We start from the raw sequence: 22,217 nt of genomic DNA on the forward strand, positions 1-22,217 counted from the left end.
TTGGAAATGTCTGTCATATTCGTTATAATTGAATTAAATTGTACAGGTGTGATGAAGGACTTAAGATGGTTGATGGGTATCTTTTCTGTGAACTCGTGCTCATTTTTCATAATATCAGCATCTTTAGAAAAGGTAGAAATGTGGAAACCAAGTGGGGAAGTCGGAGGCCTGAGCAGTGGAGGTGAGTCTGCAGTGCCCATCCTGGTGCCCCTCCCACAGCTTCAGTCACTGCGTGTCCCCCTGTCCCACACTGCTTCTCCAGGGTCCTGAGCAGCCTCAGCCCTGGACAACTGAGGACCCCGAGACCAGCCAGGTGAAGTGACCTGCATGTCGAGGCCTGGAGTTCTGGACTGCAGTCAGCCTTTGTTATGCTCTTGAATGACTGTTCTCTTAGCTAAAAAGCTGTATGAAATTACTTTTGCTCTATACCTAAAATGAAAATTTTCACACCTACCCCAAGAGACTGGTTTAGAGAATGCTGGTTTATGGACTGTTCTCATGTGTTTTGAATGGTGTCCATATTTTAGTCATTTCCCAAATCATTAAGACCTTTGTTTTGAGCATTTTTGCTGGACTAAAAATAAAGAGGAGATAAAAACTGAACTTATGACTTCAGGTGCGTTTTTATAGTCCCAGCGAAAGATTCTTTTGGAAGTTAGATTTTAACTTGAAATATGAATTTTATTCAACCTTTCTTGTTGATAAACAAAAGTTACCAGTGGTTGAATTATGAGAATTTCTGACAAATTTAAGGGAAACAGTAAGTTCCAGATTCTTAGTCATTCCTACATCTCCCCACTCCCCACACTAAAAATTTGAGAAGCTATTTAATATCAGTTCTAACTGACTTTTGGGGAAATTTTTAGTATCATTTTCAAACCAGTACTCTAGCTGAAACTCTGAGGAACCTGACATTCCTCAGTAACAGGGCTACCTGTGAAGAAGTCCTCTTCTCCATTCACTGACATGCTTTCATTGTATTTCCCATTCTCTTCTTTCTCTTAACCCTGTTACCTGTTTATATATCCTAGGCCTGTCCAGGCACCCCATACTGCCCTACTTTAGCCTTCCCACTATGCTGGTACAATGATCAGACATTTTTATATGCCCAGCTGTTTTCTTGTGTATACTCTCTCCCTTTGTCTTAAATGAAACTTTGGTTTTTCCCATACCTGCATGTTGGGGGCAAGCTTCTTTAAGGGGTGCTGCCCGCAACTCACCAGGTGTTTAGGAGGATTAACTTCCAAACTGTAGTTCTGTCACTGTCACTATTCTCGGTTCGGCACTGGCTGGCTGTCAGTCTGCAGCATTCTCTCTGCAGCCCATTCTCTCTCTAGGCCTCCAGGTCTCCAGACATACTTCGTCTGACACTTATACTGTCTTTCCCCTCTGTACTTTGTTTCTCTTGCCATCAGCAACTTCAAAATCTATACCGTTGTCTCCCTTGAGACTCCCTCTTCCTGCCTCCTTATGACCACTGTCTTGCTTCCATAAACACTTTTGCCACACTTAGAGCACAGCTCTAGGGCATGTTGAACCTTGTTGGTATTTGGAACTCCAGGGTTTCAACCTTTGCGCTGACCATATTCCTGCCTTCTCGTCTCTTGTGTTTCTTCATAAATATGTGTTCTCTGGTTGCAGTTCTCCTAGTCCTCTCTTGGCTGCTCAGCTTAGACCCAGTGGTCAGTCCTTTCAAAGCTACCCTCTTTATGTGCCTGGTATTCCCTGGGTGATCACAGGCTTAATACAATTTAATCCCTGCTTCCAAGGAGTTTATAGGCCAGTAATAGTCAATTCACACCCAAATTTGGTATATCCAGGTTATGCCTTATCCTCTCTGAGAGCTGGTCCCATAACATTTTCTTCTGTAGTCATTTACCTCAATCATTTGCTCACCCTTCTATAATTTAGGCTAGGAATCTCTGCTTGAGGTAAACATCTGTCGAAATAAGCTCGTGATTTTGAAAGCTGTGCTCTTGAAAGAAACTTGAGAGAGTGGTTCTAATAATGGTGATCACCAGCCTTGACTTTGTGATATGCATACTAAAGAATAGATGCTGCTTATTAGAGGGTCTATTGCAGTGTTAATTTACTGATACAGAAGATTCTTCGTTTGGAGAACTATGAAAGCATTTGATTTTCACCACTTCTTGATTGAATTTAAGCTGACCTAAATGACACTTAAAAGAATTAATCACTTTTATATTCTTAAACTGATTATGGTCCTCATTTATGTCCTAGTAAACTACATTCATTCTCTCTGTTCTGCTTTGCTGACAGTTTTTCTAGCTGACAGTTTTTCTAGCTGAGATGAGTTAGCTGTTTTCAGGTTTCACCAAACTGTCTGTGTTAATGGAACTGCTGGAGATGTATAATTTTTTTTTTCCCCTAGAGACTAATAGTATTCAGAATGAAAACTGTTGAAGTGTTAGCAGTAATCGGGAACCTTAGCAGTTATCTAGTCCAACACTTTCATTTTATTAATTAAGAAAACGAAATCTAGAAATATCTTTATTTTCCCCCAATCACTTTGTCTTTCAGGGGTAAGCTGTTTGTGGGTCTAAAATACAGTTGTTACCCATGCACTTAACCTCACTTCTCAGGTAGAATTCTGCACTAGATGGAGTATAGAGGAATTATATGAACCCTTTGCAGCATTTAATTTTGATCAGAAAGGTGCCTGTTGTGTAGAAATCACATATAAAGACTACTTTGTACCTTATCACAGGGTACAAAACAGAACAAGCAGAACTTTGGGCTTCTATTGTTGACTTCATTGGCTTAATTTGGGATGAAGGACCTGAGCCCTTTAAACCTGTTGTGACAGATCCTAGGGGCTGTCTTTCATTTCTTGATAGCTTATTTTATTTGTAGGAGGGAAGCAAATGGGAAAGTTCAACTGCTCTGCAGAGTGAAGAGATTCCTTACATATAAGGAAGAATGGCTGTGTACATTATATATGTACAATGTATATGTTTAATGTATATTTCATATCCATGGCATAGTCCATACTACTGGGAATCACACTCTGTTGCAGTTATGGAATTGGTTGAGAGAGAAGGAACTGATTCTCACATGCCAGTATAATTACTGATTGGCTTTACTCAGTGGCAGAGTAAACTAGTAGAGGCAAATCATTAGTACCACAATGCAAGCTCCCTGCTATGAACAGAATAATCTGTCAACCTGTGGGGTGAGAGGACTGGAAAGAATAGTTGAGGTTGGTAATAGCACTAGGGTAGTGAAGATAGAGGAACTAACCCTGGAAATGAGTACAGGAAACAGACTAGACTCTAAGATGCTCTGCCTTTAGTATTACATTTTGGGTAAAGCTTTGTAGGTACATTTTAGTGTGTGCATATTTATTGCCAATCTGCAGTAGCTGCTGATTTTTACTGTACCTTCCTGAGATACAGTAATCTGAATAAGAATTCATTCAGTGAAAAGGAAGAATTTCTTAGCTTTGTAACAAACCAATCCAAAGATGTTAGGGTTTTTGTTGATAGTGGATTCAGTAGCAATTAGTGATGTAATTGTATCTAGAAAGATGCAAGGTGTTGATCTGATTCTGTTCTGCCTCGATCAGAGCATATCCATGAAATTGAGTTCATTTTCAGCTATTTGTTTTCAGAGAGACTGATGAACCAAAGCGCTGAATTCAGAGCCAGGGTGATGATAAAGACCCCAAACCATGTTGTACAAGTAGTCCTCAGAAGACTTAGGAATTTATAAACCATAGAAGGGAAATTTGGGAGAATATAATGCTCTCTGTAAAAGTTTGAAGGAATTTCATGAAAGAAAGAACTTAATCTTGTTCAGTGGCATAAGTAGCATCAATGTTTAAAAATAAGGAGAAAGATTTTAGTGCAACATAGAGAAGTTTACAGCAGGTGCTCAGGGGTGATATGACTGCGTTGCTCTCTGCTGATATGTGCAAACTGTAGCCAGGTATCCACTGAATGCGAACACTTTAGAGGTTACTCTTACATATGAAAGTTGCGGTCAGGTGACCTTTCAGATCCCTTACTGGATCTTATGATTTCTTGTGGCACTACTGAGAAAGATTCCCAGGATTTGTGAAACAATATATTTTAGGGTTTATAGAGAGGAAAGGATGGAGGAGGAGGAAAAGGGGAGTTGTTTAATGGGTATAGAGTTTTAGATTTTCCAGTGTGAGCATACTTAACACCACCGAAGTATATGTATACTTAAAAATGGTTAAGGTGGTGAATTATCTTATGTTTTTACCACAATAAAGAGAAAGAGAGGGAGTGAGGAATCAACTGTGACTGAGACTTTAGCCTTGGAGTCAGTGTGGATAATAGAGCCATTAATACCCAAAAGAAACACACAAGATCAGGCAGGTGTGTGGAGGAAGGTGTAGGTGGGTCTTAGTCTTGATTGCTCAAAGGACAGAAGCAGTGGAAGTGCAGTATCAATTTAGAGGTTCTCAGACTCAGCAAGATTATTTGCAGTAGCCAAAGACAGCTTGGCCAGCAGAAGACCTTGATTTGTTTTGAGGAGATAATCAGCTGACTCAGCCAGAGAATCTTTGTTGAACATCAAGCCAAGAAGTGAAGCAAAGCCATTGATGGAAAGATATGATGATCAAAAGGTCAGACCACAGAGCACAAAGGAGGCCACAGTAAGTGACCCATGGCAGTGAGTAATGTGGGTGTTAGAGGACTGCTTGTGTGTGTTGCAGGTGCGTGGTGTAGGGGTGGATCTGTTTGTTTAAAATAGCCATGACGGTTACATAGATCATATGGAAACTAAAAGATAGCTGGAAATTTAGTTATTGGGGTTTAGAAGAGAGCATGAGTCTGGAAACAACTATGCTGGGGTGATAGTTGACAATAACTGGAGACACACAAATGTGGGTGAAATGGTTAAAGGAGAACAAGCAGAGAACAAAAAGGGGACTCAGGGCAGGCAGGACCATAGATGATACTTAGCTTCAGGGAGCTGATAGAGACAGACTGAGTGATTAGAAATGCAGAAAAAAGTGTTGTAGACTCCAAGCTAGGAGAGTGTTCTTAGGGTGAAATAGTGCACAGGGGTTGAGAAATACTAATTTCAAGAAAAGAACTTCCAAAGAACAGTTTGAGGGGAAAGTGAGCCCAGAGGCTGTGTTTCAACAGATGAAGATGTGTATGCCTCAGTATGTAGAGGTTTCAGGATTAACATCTACCCTAAAGAACTTTGGTGTAAAGGCCAGCAGGGTAGGACAGTGGCCCAAGTAGGGGAGGATAGCAGATGTTTGTTCACTAAAGTCAAGACAATAAAATGCATTGACTCTCTTTAGTAACACTTCTTTTTCTCTTAGTTTGGGGGTATTTTTTTTTTTCTTTTTAAAATTTCAATCAGTAATGTCTTCACATAGTTAAAAACATTTTTTTGGTCATGGGCATTAGGCCTCCCTCATTCTTGCCTTCCCTCCCTGTGCAATAAATATCCTCTATCCATCCACAAATGCAAGTGCCTTTGTGGGAGCTGTGGGATCCAGCATCATACCCTCAGAGACCCAGAAGGAGCCTTGTCCACTGTTCATTACGCTGTAGGCAGGCAGACCTTGGTCCTGGCTCTGGATCCTGAAGTGATCTGTGAAACAGTTCCAGCCCCTCTTGACTGCAGTCTGGGATACCCCGGAGAACACTGACCTAGTCTGTCCCCCACAGATGAGAGAGCCTTTGTGGAAGTCCAGCTTTCCATTGGAGCAAAAACAACAATACCAACACAAGTTTGGACACACTGGAGAGGGTGAGAGGAGCAGTTTGACTCTTCACCTGTGTCACCCCTCCCCCATGGCAGCACAGCTTAGTGCTGGGAGACCTTCCTTGGTCCATGCTTCAGAAATGAAGGAGAGATAAAGACTTTCCCCAGACACAAAGACTGAGGGCGTTCATCACTGCTAGTTCTGCTATAAAAGAAATGCTGAAAGGAGTTCTTCAAGATGAAATAAAAGGATGCTAATTAATAACATGAAAACGTATGAAGATATACAACACACTGGTAAAGGCAGCGTATAATCAAATTTAGAATACTATAATGCCCTAAAATGATGGTATAAGATTGAAGAATAAGGGTATTAAAAATAACTATAGCTATAATAATTTGTTGAATATACAATATAAAAAGAGGTACATTATACATCAAAACCCTTAAAAGGGTAGAATTTTTGTATATGATTAAAGTTAAGTTGTTATCAGCATATAATACATTGTTATATCTGTAAGATATTTTTTGTAAGCCTCATGGTAACCACAGAGCAAAAAGCTGAAGTAAGTACACAGAAGATAAAAAGAAGGGAATCAAAGCACACCACTACAGAAAATCATCAGTTTACTAAGGAAGACAGTGAGATAGGAAGAAAGGAACAAGGGAACTGGAAAAACAGCCAGAAAAGTATAAGATGGAATTAGTAATATCTTACCTATTAATAATTATGCTAAATGTAAATGGATTGAATTCTCCAATCAAAAGACAGAGTGGCTGGATGGATTTAGAACAAACAAACAAACAAACAAACAAATATATGATGCCTACCAGAGACTCACTTCAGCTTTGAGGACGTACATGGGCTCAAAGTGAAGAGATGGAAAAGCTATTTCATGTAAGTGGAAACCAAAACAGTACAGGGGTACCTATATTGATGTCAGACAAAATAGACAAAATAGTTGTTAAGTCAGAAATGGTAACTAGAGACAGAGAAGGTCCTTTATATAACGATAAAAGGTTCAATTCACCAAGAAGATATAACAGTCATAGATATATATGCACCCAACATTGGAGTATCTAAATGTATTACTAAAAGATCTGGAAGGAGAAATGGACAACAATAAAATAATCTTTGGGAATGTCACTACCCCACCTTCAACAATGGATAATCATCCAGACAGAACATCAACAAGGAAACATTGGACTTGAACCATACTTTAGACCAAATTGACCTAACATATTCAGAACATTCCATCTAAAAATAGCAGAATGCACATTTTTCTCAAGCACACATAGAACATTTTCCAGAATAGAGCATGTGGTAGGTCACAAAACAAGTCTTAACAAATTTAAGAAAATTAAAATCATACCAGGTGTCTTTTTTTGACCACAGTGGTATAACACTAGAAATCGGTAACAAGAGGAAATTAAAAAATTCACAAATGTGTGGAAATTAAACAACACAGCCCTGAACAACTAATGGGTCTAAAAAGAAAGAAAACAACTAAAAAGAAATCAAAAAGGAAATTTAAAAATATCTTGAAACAAACAAAAATGAAAATAACACCATACCCAAATCTATGGGATGCTGCAAAACCAATTCTAAGAGGGAAGTTAACAGTGATAAATGCCTTTATTAAGAAAACAGATCTCAACCTAATTTTGTACCTCAAGGAACTAGAAAAAGAACAAACTAAGCCCAACAATAGCAGAACAAAGGAAATAACAAAGGTCAGAGTAGAAATAAATGAAATAGGGACCAGAAAAACAATAGATAATTGTAAATGAAACGAAGGGCTGGTTTTTTGAAAAGATAAACAAAATTAACAAACCTTTAGCTAGACTAGGGAAAAAAGAAGGCTCAAGTGAATTAAAATTAATAATGAAAGAGGAGACATTACACCTTATACCACAGAAATACAGAGGATTGTAAGAGACTATGATGGATGTTTATATGCCAGCATAACCTAGAAGAAATGGATAAATTCCTAGAAACATACGATCTACGAAGACTGAATCATGAAATAGAAAATCTGAACAGACCAGTAACAAATAAGGAGATTGAATCAGTAATCAAAAACTTCCCAGCAAAACGAAGTCTGGGACCAAGTTGGTTTCACTGGTGAATTCTATCATTTAAAGAGGAATTAACATTAATCCTTCTCAAACTCTTCCAAAACCTCTAAGAGGAAGGAAAACTCTCAAACTCATTTTACAAGGCCAGCATTACCCTGATAACAAAGCCAGATAAGGACATTACAAGAAAGATAACTACAGGCCAGTATCCTTGATGAATATAAATGCAAAAATTTTCAACCAAGGATTAGCAAACTGAATTTAATAGCACATTAGATGGATCATACATCATGATCAAGTGGAATTTAGGCATAGAATTCAAAAATGGTTCAACATATACAAATCAATTAATGTGGTATACCACTTAATAGCCAAAGCAGGCCTGAGAAAGAAGAACCAAGCTGAAGGCATCACACTTCCTGATTTCAAACAGTATTACAAAGATATAATAATCAAAACAGGGTTGTATTGCTATTAAAATAGACACATAGACCAATGGAGCACAATCGGGAGCCCGGTAACAACCCCCTCCTATACAACCAACCAATGTTTGGCAAGGAGGTTGAGAATATTCAGTGGGGGAAGTACAATCTCTTCTGTAAACGGTGTTGGAAAAACTGGATAACCATATACAGAAGAATGAAATTGAACCCCTATCTTACAACACTTAACTAAAATTAACTCAAATAGATTAAAGACTGAAACATGAGACCTGAAACTCCTAGATGAAAACAGAGAGTAAGCTCCTTGACATTGGTCTTGGTAAAGATTTTTCAGATATGACACCAAAAACATGAGCAACAAAAGCAAAAATATATAAGTAGGACTACATCAAGCTAAAAAAAAGCTGTGCAAAAGAAACAATCTACAAAATGAAAAGGCACCCTACGAAGTGGGAGGAAATATTTGCAAATCATATATCTGATAAGGGAGTGGTATCTACAATATATAATGAACTCATACAATTCAATACCAAAACATAATTACTATTACTTTTTTGTGGTGAGAATATTTAAGCCTTACTCTCCTGGCAACTTTCAACTATGTAATGCATTGTTGTTAATGGTACTCACCATGCTGTGTGTTAGATCCCCAGAATTTACTCATCTTCTTACTGGAAGATTATCCCCTTTGACCTAACCCCTCCAAGCCTTGGTAACTGCCACACCCTACTCTGTTTCTATGACTTTGTCTGTTTTAGATTTCACATGTAAGTAATACAGAGTATTTGTCTTTATCTGACTTATTTTACTTAGCATAATGCCCTCAAGGTCCATCCATGTTGTTAGACATGGCACAATTTTCTTCTTTTCCCATTTAGTGTGTGTGTGTGTGTGTGTGTGTGTGTGATATCTTTTTTCATTCATTTGTTAATGGACACTTAGGTTGTTTCCATGTTGGCTGTTATGAATAATGCTGTAGTGAACATAATACAGATATCTCTTCAAAATAGTGATTTCATTTCCTTGAAATATATACCAGCACTGGGATTACTGGATCATATGGTAGTTTTATTTTTAATTTTTTGGGGAACCTCCATGCTGTTTTCCATAGTGGCTGTGCCAGTTTACATTTCCACCGGCAGTGCAGGAGGGTTCCCTTTTCTCCACCTCCTCACCAATACTTGTCTCTTGTCTTTTTGATGGCAGCTGTTCTAACAGTTTTCAGGTAATATCTCATTGTGGTTTGATTTATGTTTTCTGATGATTAGTGATGTTGAGCATCTTTTCATATACTTTTTGGCCATTTGTATGTCTTGTTTGGAAAAATGTCTGTGCAGATCCTCTGCCCATTTGTTAATCGGATTGTTTGGGGTTTTTGCTGTTAGTTGTAGGAGTTATTTTTATATTCTTGTTATTAACACCTAATCAGATATATGATCTGCAAGTATTTTTCTCCCTTTCCTGTAGGTTGCTTTTGCACTCTGTTGTGTCCTTTAATGCACAAAATGTTTAAGTTTGATGTAGTCCCATTTTTATGTTTTTGTTTTGGTTGTCTGTGCTTTTGGTCTCATATCTAAGAATAAATTGCCAAATCAGACATGACATTTTTCCCTTGCTTTTTCTTTTAGAGTTTTATAGTTTGGGGTCTTAGGTTTAGGTCTTTAATCCATTTTGAATTAATTTTTGTGTAGGATATAAGAGCAGAGCCCACCCTCATTCTTTTGCAGGTGGGTATCCAGTTTTCCCAGCACTATTTTTTGAAGAGACTGTTCTTTCCTCTTTCAGTGTTCTTGGCATGCTTTTCAAAGATCCTTTGACTATATACACAAGGGTATTGAAAGGTGTATATTGAAGAAGTCTCCCTTTCACCCTTGTCTGTCATTACCCCTCAACCCCTGCAAAGGTAATTACTAGTACTAGTTTTTAGTTTTTGGTTTCTGTGTTTGGTTTGGTTTGGTTTGGTTTGGTTTGGTTTGGTTTGGTTTGGTTTCATGGGGGTGAAGGAGCCTAGGTAATCTATTCACATAGTTCACATAACAATACAATGTACAAAGCTATCCGTTGAAAAAATTTGTTTCCACATCTGTCCTACTTCCCTCCTCCTTAGGTATCCCCTCCTCTATGGGTAACTGTTTTTATTAGTTCCTTTTATAGTTTTCTAGTGTACATGAATCTATAGTGTTATCCTTCCCCTTTCTTATATAAAAGGTAGCTAATATGCTCTATACTCTCTTCAATACCTTTTTTCCCCCTCAAATTGGCAGTATTTCCTGAAACTCTTCATAGCATGAGCATTCTTCTTTTTTATAGATGCAGAATGGACCTTGAGGGCATTGTGTAACATTTTTAATCAGTGCCAACTGATGAACTCTTTTGCAGTTATTAAAAACAGTGCTGCAGTGAATAACTTGGAATGTATTGTTTCATAACTGGTCAAATGTATTTGTAGGATGAGATTTCAATATTGCTGTATGTAGAGCTTGTACTAATTTATACTCCTACCAGCAATATGAAATAGTACACTGTTTCATAGTAGGGATTTGTTTTGGGTGGTTTTTTTGGTTTTGTTTTAATTTTGGTCTTCATGGTTTTGTAGCTTGAGGCCAGGGAAAAAATGTTCATATATCATTTTTATTAGCAGTAATGGTGATATTAGAGCATTTAACAACAGGAACTAAGCAGCAAAGAGGCAAGTAATGATTTGTATAAAGAACATATAAAATGACAGATGGGTGGCACTAACCTTCTTGCCTTTCTTCCTACAGAGTTCCTGTGAACAAATTTCTATCCAAACATGTTTTCAGTTGCTTTTGGTGCCTAGAAATTTGAATATGATATAGGAGTTGTAAAATTGAGAACTGCCACTGTTCATGTTATTTTAATGTTTTGGAAACTTACACAAGATTTTACTGATTAATTAAAGGTATTGTTAGGAGGCGGTGCTGTTTTTTAAAATACGTATCAAGGAAATGGCTTGCTGCATTGCAAGTGTCTCGCATTAGTTGACTAAAAGTTGTGATCTCATCTCACCCAAAGTGCTTCCTTCTGAGATGGCCAAGAGATTCCCTTTATAAATGTGGTTTGGGTTTTATATGTTTGCATAACAACTTTGTAAAGCTCCTTTTGCCCTTACAAGTTTGACCACAGGGTTTTTTTCTTCCAGCAGATACAGAATTAAACTTTTTTGCATTCAAATGACAAGACTTGCTTTATTTTAATTCAAGAGAATTGGTTATACATACTTCAAAACAAACCGTTTCCCATTCTCCTTACCCCAAAGCATTCTGAGGCATAAAACTGAATTGCAATGAAGTGTGGCTGACGGACCCATTTCAGTATGCACGTGTATGTGCACGTGCACAGATGTGCAGTGGTTCCTCTTGATAGTGGATCCTGTCCATGTGGTAATATACTACTCTGTATTTCTCACAATTGTTCCATTTCCAGCCCACAGTCAAAAAGCAGGATGGTTTGATGGCAACATCTTCAGCATAAGGTTTGAGAATGACCATTGTGAAGGTAGTAGATTAAAGTACGCTCTACTGTCATTTAGAGAAGAGTTTATTAATATATTATTTAGATGTGCTATATGTGTTTTCTTAGTCATTCATTAAAACAGTCTCATTAACTGTGTAATAAGTAATTCCCTCCTCTGTTCTCAGTTTCCAGTACCACTTGCCAGAAGCTTAAATCACCAAACTGTTTTTCACTAAAATATTTTTTTTTCTTATAGCACAAGGGTTGCAAAGAAGAAAAGAGAAATGGTACATGCATTTGAAAATAATGTAATAGGTTTTTTTATTAAATTTATTTATTTATTGGCTGCATTGGGTCTTCATTGTTGTGTGTGGGCTTTCTCTAGTTGCAGAGAGCGGGGGCTACTCTTTGTTGGGGAGCACATGCTCTAGGTGTGCAGGCTTCAGTAGTTGTGGCACGTGGGCTCAGTAGTTGTGGCTCACCGGCTCTAAAGCACAGGCTCAGTAGTTGTGGCGTGTGGGCTTAGTTGCTCCACAGCATGTGGAATCTTCCCAGACCAGGGCTCGAACCCATGTTTCCTGCATTGGCAGGTAGATTCTTACCCACTGTGCCATCAGGAAAGTCCCTGTAATAGGTTTTTGATGCTTTTTTTTGTAGGTATTTTAAAAAAATATTTTTTAATTGAATGAAAGATTCTTTAAATTCTGTAGTGCTTTACAGTTTTCAAAAGTTTTCCTGCTATACCAAAATACCACAGACTGGGTGATTTAAACAACAGAAATTTACTTCCTCATAGTTCTGGAAACTGAGAGTCCAAGATCAAGCTGCCAGTAGGGTTGGTTTCCACTTTGACCTTTCTTCCCAGCTTATAGATGACCACCTTTTCCCTGTGTCCTCACGTGGCATTTTTTCTGTGCATGCACACCACTGCTGTCTTTTTATAAGGACACCAGTCCTATTGGATTAGGGCTTTCTTATGACCTCATTTAAATTTAATTACCTTCTTGAAGGATCTGTCTCCGAATACAACCACACTGAGGGTTATGTCTTCAAAATGTAAATTTTGGGGGAACACAGTTCAGTCCACAATAACAATCGATAATGTCCAGCAACGAGCAAAGAGATGTCCTGGGAGTAGTACTTTGACAGAGACTTAGAACAGGCAACTGAAACATTTGATGTCTAAAACTGGGGGAGACAAAGGCATGAAGGGCTGGCTCCCACGTCTTCAGAAGTATGTGCTCACCTCAACATGGGCATGGCCAAGGGAGGGTCTCCAATAAGTAGATTCCTTCACTTTTCAGAAGAATCTGGGAAAGAGGAGGTGGGAGAAGATGGTAGTATGACTGTACAGTTTTCCTCCACAGCACCTCAACTGTCTTTTATTCCTACCTGATTCAGTGGTTCCAGGACCAGGGCTGCAGTTGCAGGGGCCAGAAGCAGGAATGATTCCTAAGCAAGAAACTTTAACTGTACTTTTACATCAGGATTCCTAAAGACCTAATGTGATAGATTGTACATTCACCTCATCTGGCAAAATTGGTGTTGACAGTGAATACAGCTATATTACCCAGTGGTTGAGATAGACCACTAGTTCTATACCTATGGTATGATATCCTGTGTAAATGGGAGTGGACTGAAGGGGAAGCATTTGCTAGACAGTATTGCTGCTGGCAGTCTGGACCATCACAGTGGCTAAACCTGTGGTCCCTTGCAAACGTGGAAAAGTTAGGGTCAAATTAATAATAAATGGAGAGAAGGAGGAATAGTAGCTGAGAGTAAAAGAATGAATGAATAGGTCATACAACAAGGGACATCCATTACATTGGTGCCCTGAGAGGCTCAGAGTAAGAGATGATATTGTATCTTAACTCAGTTATACCAGATGCTGGAAAGAATGAAGCCACATGTTGCCAAGACTACTCTGACATAGCTTTGGGAGATGAACTGGATCAGTTGATGACGGAGTGGGACTCTAGTAATGTGCCACTATCTTTTAAGTATTTTGTTTTGGAAAGAACACTTAACAGGACATCTACTCTTGTAACAAATTTTAAATGTACAGTATATTATGTTGACTATAGGTATAGTGTTGTGTGCAAGTTGCATCAACTGTCATATTATGATGTATAACACTGGCATTGTTGCTGAGATTATATTGATGGTCAAGTATATGGGGGAATTGAGTTAAAGACTTTTCAGGATATAATACTGATGGCAGGAAATTCCCTGGCGGTCCAGTGGTTAGGACTCTGCACTCTCACTGCCAAGGGCCTAGGTTCAATCCCTGGTTAGGGAACTAAGATCTCACAAACCACTGCCAAAATAATAATAATGATGATGATGATGGCAAATTACTAGTTAGAGAACTGGATTTAGCTAACCATCAGCTGATTTCTATGCTAAGTAGTTCTGCACAAGTTTATTATAAGGTACAAATGTAGGTCAAAGAAGAAGAGTAATCAAATTGATGTAAAAATATGAAAATGTATGTAATGGCTTTACAGGATGGATTCATTGTTTACTCTTGCTACATGTCATATAAATGCTATACTGAACGTACTTGTAGATGCCCAGACAGATATATTTTGCTTTGAAAGAGCCTTGGCTAAAGACCAGGTGCGGCCTGTTTGTAAAGAATTTAATCTCACCCAAAGAGAAGTCTGGCCTTTGCCTCAGTTTCTGGGAGATCATCTCTAGAGCCTTGGAATTTTATGCTTGATACGAATGTCTTTGTTAACCAGAGGGCCTTGTGCCATCCAGATGGTAATTATAGTATTTAGCATGGTGGGGCTCAAAGCCACACCAGCAGCATGATGAAGGATGGGGCTTTGAGTCATGCTGCTTGACCTCCTGAGGGTTGGAAACTGAAACCAGCCATATGGGCAGTCAGCTGTGCCTACAAGATGGAGCCCCCTTTAAGGCTCTTGACACTAAGACTTGGGTGAGTTTCCTGGTTGGCAACACTCCATAGTATTTCCATACCTCAATACCAGGAGAGTAATGCTGTCTTGATTCCATGAAAAGAGGACAACTGGAAGCTCTGCCTTTGTTACCTTCCTGGACTCTGCCCTATGTGCATCTTCCCTAGGCTGATTTTAATCACTGTCATTTTGCTGTAATAAAATGTAACTGTGAGTAGCAGACATACACACACACACACACACACACACACACACAGAGTTTCCCACACATGATTTTATATAATAACCCTTTTTTCCCCTACTCCTATATTACTCCTCCCCTCTTCCTTCTTCCCTCTGATAACCACTAGTTTGTCCTCTATATCTGTGAGTCTGCTTCTTTTTTGTTATATTCCCTAGTTTGTTGTATTTTTTAGATTCCACATATAAGTGATATCATAGAGTATTTGTCTTCCTCTATCTGACTTATTTCACTAAGCATAATGCCCCTCCAAGTCTATCCATTTTGCTGCAAATGGCAAAATTTCATTCTTTCTATGGCTGAGTAAATTCCATTTTGTGTGTGTGTATGTGTCTGTGTGTATACACACACATATGTATACAGACCACATTTTCATCAGTTCATCTGTTGATGGACACTTAGGTCACTTCCATACCTTGGCAATTGTAAATAATGCTGCTATGAACATTGGGGTACACGTATCTTTTCAAATTAGTGTTTTTGTTTTTTTCAGATATACACCCAGGAGTGGAATTGCTGGGTCATATGGTACTTCTATTTTTAATTTTTTGCAAAACCTCCATACTGTTTTCCACAGTGGCTGAACCCGTTTACATTCCCACCAAAAGTGTATCAGGGTTCTCTTTTCTCTACATCCTTGCCAACATTTGTTGTGTTCTTTTTAATGATGGTCATTCTGACCAGTGTGACGTGATATCTCATTGTAGTTTTGATTTGCATATACTGATGATTAGCAGTGGCAAGCATCTTTTCATGTGCCTATTGGTCATCTGTATGTCTTCTTTGGAAAAATGTCTCTTCAGTTTCTCTGCCCATTTTTTAATTGGTTGTCTTTTTGATGTTGAGTTGTATGAACTGTTTATATATGTTGGCTATTAAGCCCTTAATGGTCATATCATTTACAAATGTTTTCTCCTACTCAGTAGGTTGTCTTTTTGTTTTGTTGATGGCCTCCTTTGCTGTGCAAAACCTTTTGAGTTTAATTAGGTCCCTTTTGTTTATTTTTGCTTATGTTTTCTTTGCTTTAGGAGATGGATCGAAAAAAATATTCCTGTGATTAATGTCAAACAGTGTTCTGCCTATGTTTTCTTGTAGGAGTTTTATAGTATCTGGTCTTACATTTAGGTGTTTAGTCATTTTGAGTTTATTTTTGAATATGGTGTTAGAGAATGTTCTAATTTCATTCCTTTACATGTAGCTGTCCAGTTTTCCCCAAACCACTTATTGGAGAGACTGTCTTTTCTCCATTGTATATTCTTGCCTCTTCTGTCTTAGATTAATTGACCATAAGTGTGTGGGTTTATTTCTGGGCTCACTCTTCTGTTCCATTGATCTGTCTGTTTTTGTGCCAATACCATACTGTTTTGATTAATGTAGCCTTGTAGTATAGTCTGAAGCCAGGGAACATGATTCCTCCAGCTCTGTTCTTTCTCAAGATTGTTTTGGCTATTCAGGGGTCTTTTGTGTTTCCATACAAATTTAAAAATTATTCTAGTTCTGCAAAAAAATGCCCTTGATATTTTGATAGGGATTGCATTGAATCTGGATTGCCTTGGGTAGTATGGTCATTTTAAGAATATTAATTCTTCCAGTCCAAGAATATGGTATAGCTTTCCATTTGTTTATGTCATCTTCACTTTCTTTCATCACTGTCTTATAGTTTTCCACGTACAAGTCTTTTAGCTCCTTGTCTTTTCTGACCACAATGCTCTGATACTAGAAATCAACTATAAGAAAAAAATTGGAAAAAACACAAACACATGGAGGCTAAACAATATTCTACTAAACACCTAATGGATCACTGAAGAAATCAAAGAGGAAATCAAAAAATACCTAGAGACAGTGAAAACAAAAACATGATGATCCAAAACCTGGGGGACGCAGCAAAAGCAGTTCTAAGAGGGAAGTTTATAGCTATACAAGCTTACCTCAGGAAACAAGAAAAATCTCAAATAAACAACCCAACCTTATACCTAAAGCAACTAGAGAAAGAAGAACAGACAAAATCCAAAGTTGGCAGAAGGAAAGAAATCATAAAGATCAGAGCAGAAATAAATGAAATAGAGACTAAAAGAACAGTAGAAAAGATCAATGAAACTAAAAGCTGGTTCTTTGAAAACATAAACCTAATTGATAAACCTTTAGCCGGACTCATCAAGAAAAAGAAAGGGCCCAACTCAATAAAATCAGATATGAAAAAGAACTTACAACCAGCACCACAGAAATGCAAAGGATCATTATGAGGTTACTACAGCCAACTATATGCCAACAAAATGGACAATCTGGAAGAAATGCACAAGATCTTAGCAAGGTAGAAACTCCAAAGACTGAATCAGGAAGAAATAGAAGATATGAATAGGCCAGTTACAAGTAATGAAATTGAGTCAGTAATTTAAAGACTCCCAGGAAACAAAAGTCTAGGACCAGACAGCTTCACAGGTGAATTCTCGCAAACATTTAGAGAAGAGGTAACACCTATCCTTCTCAAACTATTGCAAAGAATTGCAGAGGAAGGAACACTTCCAAAGTCATCCTGTGAGGGCACCATCACCCTGAAACCAAAACTAGACGAAGATGTCACAAAAAAAGAAAATTACAGACCAGTATCACTGATGAACACAGATGCAAAAATTCTCAACAAAATACTAGCAAACAGAATCCAACAATGTATTAAAGGATCATATACCATGATCAAATGGGATGCAAAGATTTTTCAGTATCCACAAATCAGTCAGCGTGATATTCCACATTAACAAGTTGAATAAAAACCATATGATCATCTCAATAGATGCAGAAAAAGATTTTGATAAAATTCAATATCCATTTCTGATAAAAACTCTCCAGAAAGTGGACATAGAGTGAAGGAACATACCCCAATGTAATAAAGGCCACATATGACAAACCCACAGTTAACATCATACTCAACAGTGAGAAGCTGAAAACATTCCCTCTATCAGCAACAAGACAGGGATACCCTTCTCGCCACTTTTATTCAGTATAATTTTGGAAGTCCTTGCACAGCAATCAGAGAAGAAAAAGAAATAAAAGGAATCCAAATTGGAAAGGAAGAAGTAAAACTGTCCCTATTTGCGGATGACATGATACTGTACATAGAAAATCCTAAAGATGCTACCAGAGAACTACTAGAGCTCAGTAAGAATTTGGTAAAGTAGCAAAATACAAAATTAATACATAGAAATCTGCTGCATTTCTATAACACTAACAACAAAGTATCAGAAAGAGAGATTAAGGAAATAATCCCATTTACCATCGTATCAAAAAGAACAGATGCTGCTTTTAATGTTGTTAGTTTGGTGCTGGGTGAATTGGTTGAAATTTTAAGGCTGGTAGGATCATGCAGAGCACACATGGGCTGGTAAGAAACAATAGGGCCTGGAGACCAAGGCTTCAGAACATGTAAAAGAGCAGATGGTTGGCAGTGTCAAGCGTAAGCTGTTCTGGAAACAGTTAGGGCTGGGCCAGGGATAGTGGCCCTAGGATATCCATGAGTCCTGCTGGTGTGGGATGAAGTCAGGCCATGTAAATTGTGTGAATTGTTATTGATAGGTAGGCGGGTGAAATCATTAGGTTTAGTGGGAAAGAGCAGTAAATGCTCAAGTTAGGTAACATTAAATTAAGATTATTATTCACAGGACAAACTTGTGCAAGCAAAGACATGTAAGTATCACTCGTGCCCCAGCGTGCCTTCCAGTGACTGAGCCAGTCATTTGGGTGTCTGGGTGCCTGAGGTGTGTTACAGCAAACGTCCTGCCAAATTGCCTCAGTTAATACAGCAGAACATCTGAAGGTTCATACCGTTGATATAAATAGAGGAAGGGCAGGCCTTACAGTGAACTGATTTACTCCTGATATTGCCACACACTGCGCTCCAGATTTAGTGATGCAGCCCATAGTTGCCAAACCCTTTCCAAAGCAAGCTTAATGTGGAGGGTAAACATCAGCAACCAATACCAAAAGATTTTATTGAGGAGGAGAGGTTGTTTAGGTAGAAAGTAGAACATATGTGAGGGTTGGAACTATTAAAAATATGTATTTTCTGCAATGAAATTTTCTTTGAACATTTCATCTTTCTCCACGTTTCATTTAGACTAGTGTTTGGGAATTGTCGAGGGTCTTCAGGTTCATTTGTTTAAATAACAGCTATGTTATGGTTTTGGCAGTACCATCATTCCTGTATACCCTTGGGGGACTGATTCCAGGAGCCCTGCTGATACCAACATCCGTCTGTGCGCAAGTCCCCTGTGTAAATGCTGTAGAATGAATACAGTTGGGTTTCACAGCCATGGATATGGGAGGGCCGACTGTACAGTTGTAGTAGTTGACTACTTTCCCTACCCTCTTAACTTCCTTTGATCACTAGTAAAGAGTACACAATGAATGTAGAGCCCAAACTTGACTTCGAATAGAATTTACTAATGCCCTTCTAAATTTAAGTAATTGCTTATTTTTAAAAAGTCACCAGGTTTGTTTTTTAGCAAGTCCATTTTTCTGATTGATGAATTGACAAGGCAGAGGCTAGGGTAACTTGTACAGTCATGATACAGAAATGTTATGTTTCTCTCTGTTGTGTTTTTTTATCACTAGAGATTTTTTTCCTCCCTGAAAAGTATAGGGAGGCAGTAATCTCTTTCTTTGATTCAGATTTTAAAATTGTAAAAGAAGCTTGGTGCAGAATCATTATAGACCTATATTTGGAAGTGACAATATTTTATGACTAGGAAAAAGAGGTTTATATTCACTTGTCTTTTGTTCAGTAGCTATTGTATATTTATCTTTGAATTTCCAATTTGCTGTCATAAACATTTTTAAGTTTATATGCTGTTTGGAAACTTTAACTGCAAAGAATCTCTGTGCTTTTCTTATGTTCATTCTCTAAAAAGCAAATCCAACCACTGAAAAAAAGTTTTTCCTTATTTCTTTATGTATAAAAATTTCTGCAATAATTTTTTTATGTAAACTTCTTGTGAGGTCAGGAAATATTAGGATCATATTTCAGATATAGAGAGGACCTTTGTAATTAATCATGATAGTTTACTAAAATCTATAATGCTATTAAAAATTTCACACTATGTTTTAAAGTACTGTTATGAAGTAAGATTATGTTATAAGGACTAGATATCTCTTAAAAATGAATATTTAAGTTTAATCTTTAAAGATTTGTATTTTGGGGTTTTTTTTGTATTTTTTGTGTTTTTTCAAATATCAGTTTTTTTTCCCATTGACTTTTGATTAATTATAAATTCAGTTACAAATTAATCATATATGTTGTTCTTTATCAGTGCATTCTTTTTTAACTAATAATATCTATTCGTTAGAGCAGTTGTAGGTTTTTAGAGAAATCGGGCGGTGCAGAGAGTTCTTCCTGTGTCTTCCCTCTCCCTAAGGTTTCCACTGTGACTAACGTGTTGCGTTAGCCTGGTACATTTGTTGCGGATTATGAGCCAGTATTGATACAGTATTATTCACTGACGACCACAGTATATATCAGGGTTGACTGTGTTGTATATTCTGTGGGTTTTGACAATGTGCAATGATGTGTATCCACCATTTTCCTCAAACTCAGAGGTTCATTCCTCAGCTGTGTCCAGTCTACTAATAAGCCCATCAAAGACATTCTTCATTTTTCTTAGTGTGTTTGATCTCTAGCATTTCTTTTTTCTTGGAATTTCACGTCTCTCTGTTTATATTGCCCATTTGCTCTTGCATGCTGTCTACTGTACCCATTAGAGCCCTGAGCGTGTTTATCATAGTTGTTTTAAATTGTGTTTTAAATTCCCAGTTTGATAAATTAGCATCCCTGCTATGTCTGGTTTGGATGCTTGCTCTGTCTCTTCACGCTGTGTTTTTTTGCCTTTTGGAATGCCTTGTAATTTTTTTCTTGATAGCCAAACATGTCCCCAGTGAAAGGAACTGCTGTAAGCAGGCCTTTGGAGATGTGGCCGTGAGGTGGGGAGGGAGGCCTTCTGTATGCCTGTGACGAGGCCTCTGTTTGTTAGTGAGCCTGTGGCTCTGCACTGTGAACGTCACGCGTGTTTCTCAGGTTTCTTTCTGTCTCCCTAGGTGGCATAGGATGGCTGGACTGGGCTGGAGTTGGGTGTTTCCCTTCTGCGGGTCAGTTAGGCTCTTGTTAACTAGTTTCTCCCGAGGGCAGGCTTTGTTAGGAACAGAGTTCCTTGGGTATTTGAGATTGTTTCATATCTCCTCCCCCTACCAGCAGCCCAGAGGGGATTCTTCTCTCGTATTTACTGTGGAAACCTGGTTGAGCTGCTGGAGGAAACCTCACAATATTGTGGGGATCCCTCTTTGACTGGGTCTCTCTGGAGTTTTTAGCTCTCAGAGTTGTCCACACTGAGATTTTCCTACCCTCTCACTGGTTCCCATGTGGTTTCCACTTGTGAGTCTTTGCTCCAAACAGCTGCAGCTCCCTGTATTCTCCTGTTATCTCTCCAGTCTTGGGAGTATTGATTTGCCCTGTGTTCTCTGCAAGAGAAGACAACTAATCCTTTTTATGGTATGTTGAAACGTATATTTGAAATGAATCTTTTATTTCACCTTAGAAAAAAAAGCCTTTGAAAAAAATTGCTATTCGAATATGATTACTTGTAAAGACCTAGAAAATACCTCAAATTTCTGGCAGACTTTTACTTTAGAACATAGGGATTACAACACAATAAGAGCTAAATTATTGAATCTTTACCCTTCACCACACACAGTTCTAGATGCCTACAAGCCATGAATGTATTTAATCCTCACAGCAATCTTGTTATGTAACGTATTTTTATTATACCCATTTTACAGATGAGGACACCAAGGCCTAGGGAAATTACAAAACTTGCCGAAGGTTTTATGACCTAGCATATGGCAGAGCTGGGATTTGCCCATCACATTTCCTTGTGAGCTCACACTTTAAAATGAGAGCTGGATTTGGAGGAAAGGATACTTTGTAATTAGGATTTTGTTTTGTTTTAAGTTTTAAGTTTTAAAGTCACTGATTATGCTAATAGCACCCCCCCCCTTGGAGGAGTGGGTATATTTGTGAAATCAAAGGTGTTTTTTTTCCAGTTTTAAGAATTACTGATTTCACTGGTTTCTGGAAAGAAATTGAGGGTATAAAATAGTGTAACTTGATCCCCAAGTAAATTGCTTACACAGAATTCAGAGTTATCTATTCAGACTGACCAGCATTTAAGATTTGTTTAGTCTTTAGCTTTCAAATAAAACAGCTTCCCCTTCTTACGCCATTGTCCTAAAGCCCTCTGATGTTTTACATAATACATTCAAGTTTGTTAGTAATAACACCATGTACTTTATCTGATT

The 22,217-nt window shown here is 38.0% G+C and overlaps 1 protein-coding gene across 10 annotated transcripts in view; it reads left to right on the top strand.

The window, feature by feature from the left end:
- KLHL2 (kelch like family member 2) overlaps positions 1 to 22,217 on the top strand; it is a 142,285-nt gene that overhangs the window by 77,112 nt on the left and 42,956 nt on the right. The window lies entirely within an intron of this gene.

Source organism: Hippopotamus amphibius, chromosome 3 (assembly GCF_030028045.1).
Source record: "Hippopotamus amphibius kiboko isolate mHipAmp2 chromosome 3, mHipAmp2.hap2, whole genome shotgun sequence".
Lineage (NCBI taxonomy): Eukaryota > Metazoa > Chordata > Mammalia > Artiodactyla > Hippopotamidae > Hippopotamus > Hippopotamus amphibius.